Source organism: Pongo abelii, chromosome 12 (assembly GCF_028885655.2).
Source record: "Pongo abelii isolate AG06213 chromosome 12, NHGRI_mPonAbe1-v2.0_pri, whole genome shotgun sequence".
NCBI lineage: Eukaryota > Metazoa > Chordata > Mammalia > Primates > Hominidae > Pongo > Pongo abelii.
The window spans coordinates 49,304,345-49,314,169 of NC_071997.2; positions in this window are offsets into that span (position 1 = coordinate 49,304,345).

Consider the following 9,825-nt stretch of genomic DNA (forward strand, 5'->3'; position numbering starts at 1 on the left):
TTTGCTTTAATAATCTATTTGCATGTGTGTCTCATCTAATAAACATGCTATCTCTTCAAAGACAGGACCTTGTATTTTTATCTGTGTGTCCGGAGAGCTCAGAATTGTGCCTGAAATGTAGTATTAAAAATGTGTATCAAATAAATGCAAGAATCGATTAATCTCTTCTAGCCTTCATCTTGCATGAATGTTTGAGGGACTCCCTCTTATTTCTTAAATTGTACGCTCCAGGAGTATGAAAGGTAGTGTTATACAGAAAGCAATAAAATCTAAAGGCACAACAGGCAGTGTGGGTTTTAATTGAGAGATACTCATTATATGCTATGCCTCCCTAAGAAAATTATAGTCTGTCTAGTTTCAGAAGTAGTTTGACCTTTTAGGACCTCTCCAGAGTTTACAATCTTTTGAATATGTAAGCCATTTGACATAGGTTGCCAATTTTAGACTTGCAAATAATTAGCTTGCCAATATATTAATGAATACATATTTTGAATATATTTCAAGTAAACGCACAATGTGTAAATGACATAATTGAATATTATGGAAAATAACTCTAGGTTATATTTATGGAAAAAGATGTAATCAAGCAGGAGCAATATTAGATTTTTGTTTGTTAGCATTAATATGTAATTTACTTTATCCTGAAACTGACCAGAACAGAACTTTATGTGTCAATAACAATACCTCACTATTTTTAAAAAGAAAAAAAAGTACTATATGTATACTAAATCTTTCTCTCTGTTACACGCACACCCCAGAGACTTTGCTTATGTTTCATGAAGAATAGAATGCTCATTGACTGGGAGGCAGCTGGAAGACTTGAGTAACTCTAACAAATTAGTAGACTCTGACTTAGCAAATAATTTTCTCTTGAGACTTCGTATTTATAAACAGGTGAAAGGAGAGTGGTACATCAAATTATCTTTAAACTTTTTTCCAGCTTTTAATTTTATTTTTTCATGATTTCTGAAATTAAAATAAAACAAAAGCACAGAAATTAGTATTCTTGGTTGCCTCAGAAATGTCAATCTTCTATTTCTTCTATTAGATGGAAAGTGTGGAGACATCCCTTGTCAGATGGAGAATGCAAGGTTACCATTACTCTCAATATGCATTTAGTTTTTGTTCTACCTAGCAGGTTTGAAGCAGGATGAAGCAAACGTTATTATCAAATAGAACAGAACAAATAATTTGTGTTCTACCTAGCAGGTATGAAGCAGGATTAAGCAAACATCATCATCAAATAGCATTTGATGTTGGGAAAATAAGCTTTTGGGCTTTTCCTATATCTGCAAAAAGTCATGAACACACTCTTGAACAACAATCAATGTAGTTAATGAAGGCTGGCTCTCCAAAGTAAAGACCTGAGTTATGAATAATGTAAACACTTTTGCTCAAGTTCTCTAAACATACTCCATTATTTCTATCTGTCTGCCCTATCATGCCAGTGAAATACAAAAATTCCAGACACTGTAGTAGATAACTGTGTTGATAATGTCAAAACTCAGATATTCACCAATATTGGGATACTGGGCATGGTGCAAAATTAATGGGATTAAAGATACACTATATGGAATTGTCTCTACGTAAGTAAGTTTTAAAGAATTAAACAGTTTTCTAGAGAGAGTGTCTGAATCAGCCAAGTGCTCTGAATAACTGCAGTACATTCCTTCACTTCCTCTTCCCTTATCCTTATGTCCTTGTCTTGTTTACTAATTTTTAAACAGTCTATATTTTCAACCTGGAGTATAAACTGTGATGGCTCCAAATGGCTACTGCACTTTTCTCATTACCTCACTTTTGTTCTAATAAACTTCTAAAAGCCACTTTCAGCAAAATGTGAGGCTTCTATGAAATTAAGAATGGATATTTCATTCAACTTGCTTGACGGCTGCCTAAATCTTAGTAGTATTAACTAGATTTATTTCTGAAAACAGATTCTTTTGCATGAATACAGTATCATATCAAGAGCTTCTGAAATATATAAAAATATGGAAAAGTAAACAAATTCTCCAGGACCTTCTCTTTACTTTTGCCTCAATTAAAAATGTTCATTATTACTATAAAATAAAATTTTCAAGCACTAAAAAATAGATCTAGAACAAATTATTTATATTGTCATAATATAGTGATTCCCTTGTTAATGTCATGGTGGATTTCCTTCTAGTCCTTCTTTCTATACATAGAAAGTATTAATAATATAATATTTAATATAAGCATTATATTGCCATATGAATATTTTTATTTCTGTAATTATTATATTTATATATACATATATAATTTTATAACTTGAATTTTAAATTAACATATGAATTAATACTACTCTTTGTAACCATAAAAATGTGTTTAGTCAAGTTTAACCCAAACTTAATATCAGGCATTTTAATAAATTCATTAAAAAGGTCCATGTTTTAGAATAGATTTTAAAGTAGTATCACTATTATTGTTTATACAGTTAATAATAATTACATTAATAAAGTATTTATTGAGCCTACTAAGCTAAATAATTTATTTAAATATTCCATTGAAACCTCTCCTTAAGTCTATGGTGAAAATTAGAGTTATTATTTTCCTATTGCATATAAGAAAAATGAGGTTGAGAGATATTTAAAATTATCCTTAGGTCATAGAACAAAAGATGAAGCAGGAATTCAACACACATCTGTATGTGTTCTTAGACCAATCCTCCTGAAGATTAAAGTAAACAAAGTTGAAATAGGCAGATGCAGAGAGTTTGAAGCATGAATGTATTTCAAGTACCAGAAAGCAACACGAACTGACAAACACAACATACTGTTTTATTTTTCCTTTTGCTTTTATCAGGTGGGGTTCTGTGTTTCACCTTCTCTTTTATCTTAGCTCTTTAGGTGTAATAGACCCCATTTAACTGCCTTCAATACCAAAAGTTTTCGTTTTAGTTTTTCCTGATCTCTAAAACTTAAGGAACTAACTAAAATTAGGGAACTGACTAAAACTTAGGGAACTAACTCCCTAACACAACTTAATCTAGTACGCAATTTACATTCCTTACTTTGTCCATCTATGAATCCAGGGCACCCAGTGAAACTGGAGATAGTTCCTTTTCTGTGAGCAACCTTGTCATAGGTCCCAGGTTAAGAAACTGACAGTATTTTTTTCTGAAAAAGAGAAAAAACTGAATGAGGAATGCAAAGTCAGCATCCAAATGCACACCTGATGATACTGAAATAGAAGACTGAATTGATCAGAAAAATAATAATTTTAGAACAATGAAACAATATTCATTACATTAAAAGACATTTCAAGCTTTCAGGGCTCAGAAATAACTCTTTTGAAAGTATTTTCTTTATGAAACGGGGCAGATTTCTCAAAAAAAGACTATATAAAATAGGCGCTATTAAAAATATTATGAATAAGAATCAGCAAAATAAAAAACGTAGTAGTCAAAATAAGACCTCACTTAGAAAATTGAAAAATCTTAAGATGGAAACCCTGGTTAGCAATATAGATTACTTGGAGAATATTTTGAGACTTCAAGGACATACTTTTAAAAAGAAATGATAGAAATATCATGGAAAATGAGCCAGATATTTAAAATATGAATTGCAAATGTCCTAGAGTATAGGATAGTCCTGAAACAATAATTGAAAAAATTTGCCTAGATAGATGATATTAGAGATTCTACATTAAGAAGGTTCATACAATTCCAAACAAAAGTAATGATCAGAAATTAATGTCAAGATACAGTGAGTAAAGTGTTACTTAAACTATTATGAAAATTTCTTAATAATTTGTAAGTAGATAAAATTGCCTTCAAAAGCACTAAATTTAATTTAATCTATAAATGTCCCCTTGTACCAATACATTCAATTAATAGAACAATAGACACAAAATCATAAGGGGGAATTGCTTGGATTCCAGATTTTACATTTCTGTTAACCTATAATTTATAAAAGTGCAGTAGAAAGGTAATTCTCCAAAATGAGAAGACAGAAAATATAACATGCAATTACATTTGCTGTAAAATTCTTTAAAAATATTCACATTACCAAGCAATAATCATAACAAAAATTAATGAGTGGAGAAGTTGCATTTGAAAATAGCTAAAGGCATTTTTCCACAAGAAAGAATGTATTTACATTTGTCTTTTGGTCTATATTAAGACTGTTCATACTGATCATACATATTCATTATTTAGAGGACTTAGTCAAGGATCCTTTCCCATATTCATTTTTACCTCTCTTCTCAAATATCTCATAAGCATCTCAAGCTTAAGAACTTAACCCTAGATTTTCCTTACCACACGAAAAGTCTGCCTGTGATTCCATATTTTGGCAAAGAATACCTGCAAACATGCAGTTATTTAAGCCAGAACTCGAAATCAACATTTCCGTATTCCCAACGCATCATAAAATATCAGTGACTCTACATTCAAATCATAACTCAGGTTACCTCCGTTCTGCTTCTCTGTTGCGACACCTAAATTCAGTTCTTCATAATCCTGTGCTTCAAATATTACAGCATCCTCTTAATTGCATATCTCATTAACATTTCTGTCTCCGTCCCTTCTCCCTCTGAATACACCCAACCACATCAATTTATCTTCTACATAGTGGCCAGTATATTTTTTAAAAATGAGATTATGACTTCTGGTTAAGACACTATACCTTGTCTCTGTCTACTTAAATGCTACCATTGCCTAGGTCTTAAATTCCTTTTCTCAGAGTCAGTCCTTGACCCTCAAATCGATATTAAGTCTTTTAAAATTCCATTCATGTTCCCATGGAGTTTCTTTCAGAATGCTCATCTCAATCAGTAGTCATGTACTTCTTTCACAGTATTCGGCACAATTTGTATCTATTCATTTCACGACTTGCTTCTCTGTTATATTTTAAGGTCCTTGACAAAGTGACCCAATATGTGTTTGGGATGATCAGTATATTAGGTATCAGATCTCCTTGCACAGAGCACAGATATCAGATCTCCTTCACAGAGCAGGTACTTGCTACTACAGGATTAACTCATGATTGGCAATTATTTTATTATGTTGCCATTAAAGAATGTTTCAAGCGACATCAAATAGGTACATAAAACATAACGTGCAAATTCAGAGAAAAACTATTATGCATTTAAGCTTTAACTATTTGCAGTGGGTTGATTGTAAACCACTGAAGGGATTGATTTCAACAAGCTAACATCATGACCAGGGCATTCTAGGGCATGTGGGACTCTTTTGCAATGGCTCTTAGATTGACATGTTTCTGAAAAAAGGAGCACCAAGTACTTTCTCAACCATATACTCATTAGAAAAAAAAAAGGCGGAATGAGGTGACAAGTGCTGAGAACAAAGCAGTGACATTGGAATTTTCTCCTCTCTCCGAAAATATTGTATAGGAAGAGTTTAGAGCTTCCATATGCATCTTGCTTTAAAGTGCTCAAATCTACTGAAATAATTTTAAGTAGAACTTTCCTTGAAATAAGTACATGAGAACTGGGAGAGAAAAAGTTTGTGTATTGCGACTTGAAAGCTACCCTCAGCAACAAGAAGGCAAGTTTAAGGTCACTGAGCAAGGTCATGTGGCATGGGATCATCACTACTGTTGAAGTAAGAACCAGGTGATTAAAACACATGTTTCATTCTTTGACAATTTTGCACAAAACAATCTTGTTTCTGTTTGCCAACTTATATAGGCAGCATGCTACAAGGGAAATGAAATACTTTTAACCAGATTTTTTAGTGTGCCAGCAGGTACAAAGCCAGAATCTTCCATTTTGTGCTTTGCCTTTTAGGCAAATTTAGAGAAATAATTTACCTAGCCTCATAATCTGGATATTACATAATTGCTAGGTAAATGGAAATTTCCTTAAGATCAATAACTTGCTTAGTCCAATGGCACCAGGGCCATCATTATATCCCTATGCCTGGTACCCAAGCATATTGCAAATGACTGAATGTGTAACTTTTATTCATGTTCAATCCAGTTTATGGTGCTTTTAGTCACAGAAAACATTAGACTGTATTTTCTTTTCAGATTAAACACTGATGACCCACCAAAAACAGCTGCAGCATCTCTAAAAAGAGTGAATGGCGGGACACATGAGCACAGTTCTGCCATTACCTTGGTTTTCAGTAATACCAGCTCTCTCCCCAGTTCCTGGTTTTCTGTTATTTGCATTTGTTGTTGAAAAGAAGGTTTTCCCGAATTCTTCAAAGGCAAAAAGAGAAGACCTATTTGTCAATGTTTTCTGTATTCAAAGCAAATACGGTTAGCCTACACACAACCCCTCAAATCTTGGCTTTACCTCTCAGTCATCAATCCCATTAGCAAGGACACTGTGAGTGGAAGCATGCGATGTCATTATTATAGGCAGCTGAATATTCTTGCTTTAAAGAAAGTTATATATTATAACAAAAGGAGCATAAATTGGAATTGATTTCATTAGAGGAATTTAACACCCGCACAATAATGACACTGTTTTTTCTTTAGGGACACTATTACATTACCATTTTGCTTCACTAAATTAAAAATGCTATCAAGTTGGTAGTAAATTCCGAAGTGTGTTACTGAGCAAACTCTAAAGGCCATAGAGGGGCCTGGAGCTCATATATATCAGCAGAAATAAATTAGACACAAAGTTTAAAAATCAGGTTTCATTACAGGAAACTTTGAAAACACATCAACATTTCATCTCTTTAAAAAAGAATACTTCATTTTGATGACTCAGCAGATAACTCCACTGATGTTTAGCTGCTAAAGGAGGTAAATTTAATGATGCCGAGTATTTCAGAGTTCAAGAATATTTGGACTATAGACTACTCTACAATAATTGGAATTTATTACAAATGAGTTTCTCCATGCCTATTTTCTAAATGAGTGCTTAAAATGGCCTGGTGGATAATCCCAATGGAATGGTTTTAAGAACTGGTCAAATGATCAGGCATATTTTACTGCCTGGGAAGTTCACTGTAAATGATGTATAAGCAGAAAGCTTATGTGTGTGTATGTGTGTGTGTGTGTGAGAGAGAGAGCAGGGTACAAATATTAAACTAAAATGAATGACTGAGTTATCTTCAGAAGAAGGGTTCTGCCCTGCTTGTATTTTTCTAACTGACATCAGTCAATTAAAATATCACACGCATTAAGGATTGCCAAGGAAAAAAGTGAGCAAAGCAGAAGAATTAGAAGGCACTAAAAACCTATCAGATGACCAGAAGAGCCTGTCCCAGTGGTAGACATTCAAAGGCCAAGCTTCACAGGGAATGTGGATGGATAAGGGTAGTTACACACAAAATGAGAAAGAAACTGTAGGACCTGTTACAGTAAAAGAGGCAAACAGAATTATTATCTGGACAATGGCATTTATCAGCAAAAATGAACCTTTATTCTAAATCTAAGGCATCTTTTCTCATTTTGTAGATGTAGACTGGTGAAAAACAAACTTGCTAACCCCTTCCTACAAAATCTCTGGTTAATTTTAATCTTTTTACAGATCTTTTTATTGCAAGATTTTGGGCTGCAAATATATTTTCATTTGTGATTAAATTTACTTTTTATAAAAAATAGATTCTATGATATTATTTAGTCTTCTCATAATTTTACATGATATATGACCCCATATCATCAAGCTGAAAAATTTCATTGCCATAAATAAACTGAATTTCAATGGCCACTGAACTCTTTGCTGCTGTGTACAAGGTGTTGAGAGTTTTTTTTCTCCTTCTCCTACAATTTTTGGGATTATTGTATAGATACTCCTTGGGGAGTTTAAACATCTGACAAAATCCTTATGATTTCTGATTTTTTTTAATTTACTTTGTTTTTCCAAACACAGTCACATATCTTTCCCTTCCATCACTACAATGACTCCAGAGAACAAATTGATACTTTCTATAGCAAGCATGGAAATGCAACAAAGAAAGTAAATATGTGGCTATTTTATTTCTCAAAAGGTCAGTTTTAACTTAATTTTGGTCTCTTTATTCTAATAATGTCCCATATGTTGCAGAGGTGCCCTCTCCTATTGAAAAATAATGTATCAGTACCTTCATATACCTTGGATTCCATTTGGGAAGTGAGACTTTGGAGAAAAGTTTTACCTTTCTTTTATGTTATTATCATTTTTTTAAGACAGATCTCACTAGATCACCCAGACTGGAGTGCAATGGTACAGTGACAGTTCACTGTAACCTCAAAATCCTGGGCTCAAGTGATCCTCTTGCCTCAGCCTTCTTAGTAGCTGGGACTACAGATGTTTGCCACCACACCCAATTTTCTTTTTCTTTAATCTTTTTCTTCAACTTTTGTAGAGACAGAGACTCACTTCATTGCCCAGGCTGGTCTCGAACACTGGGCCTCAAGCAATTCTCCTGCCTGGGCCTCCCAGAGTGCTGGGATTACAGACATAAGCCACTGCAAGTAGCTTCTTCCTTTTAATTTAAGCCCTACTTCATCTGTCATTATTTTTGGACTGTTCATCAACCTTTCCACAGTGACGGTAACTATGATGTAAGATAACAATTCCTTCAGTGAAAATCACAACATCACTTTAAGGAATGTGTTTATGCCCAATAACTCCCGACAACGACTTCAGAACACAACAGCCCACTTTAATTCTATGTTACGTAACACCACATAATAAATAAAATAATATCATTGCTCTTTAGGCTATCAAAACTCTGCCCATTGCCCTTTATAATCTCTTCTATGGTTAGAAAATGGAGACTATGTTAGTATGTTCTTCCATCATTTCTTTCTGTATCTTCTCATCTTCTAAGTATACTTCAAAAATAGTAGTTAAAAAACACATAACCCCAAGCACAGTGGCTCACGCCTGTAATTCCAGCACTTTGGGAGGCCGAGGTGGGCAGATCACGAGGTCAGGAGATGGGGACCATCCTGGCTAACACGGTGAAACCTTGTCTCTACTAAAAATACAAAAAAAAAAAAAAAAAAAAAAAAAAAAATTAGCCGGGCGTGGTGGCGGGCGCCTGTAGTCCCAGCTACTTGGGAGACTGAGGCAGGAGAAGGGCGTGAACCTGGGAGGCAGAGGTTGCAGTGAGCCGAGATCGTGCCACAGCACTTCAGCTTGGGTGACAGAGCGAGACTCCATCTCAAAACAAAACAAACAAAAACAAAACAAAACAAAAAACACATAAACATATCACTAAGTAAAAAACATATTTCTATAATTTGATACTTCAATCTTTATATGGAGAAAAAAGAAACATTGCTTTCTCAAAATAACAGCAAAAGAATTTTGAGAGCTAGTACTAGCTTAAACAGACAATTTACAATTTATGTTGCCAAAGTTCTCAATTTTTCAGTCCAAAAATTTACAATTTTCTTCAGGAACAATAAGTTATTCCTTGCTTTATATTTACCTTTTAGGTGTTATTTGATTATTTGTTATTTTCCTCAACTCTTTGATAGCAGATGGGTTTATGAAATAATATGTAATGTTTCGTATAGCAGTTGGGGTCTCTCTGCACAGGCAGGTTCTAATACTAGTATAGTAATTTGGGAAGAATGGACAGAATAGTAGAATGCCCCATTTCAATACGTGTCTTAAGCTGTGTTCTTTAGTATGCAGCAGATATTGAAGATGATACTCTAGCTAGGTACTCATATAGTCTCTATTTAAGGATTCAGTTGAATAGATACTGATTCAAGGTAACAAATGATTAGGTTATCTTAAATTTTCAACAAAATTTGCTATAAGATTAAACATAGGGACAGCTTTTCAGGATTAAAGCATCACATACTGACCTTAAGGCTCTTTGATCTATGGTAGCTGCATCATATTGATATCACTGGGGTGGGGATGCTTCCATGTGTAATCTTAATA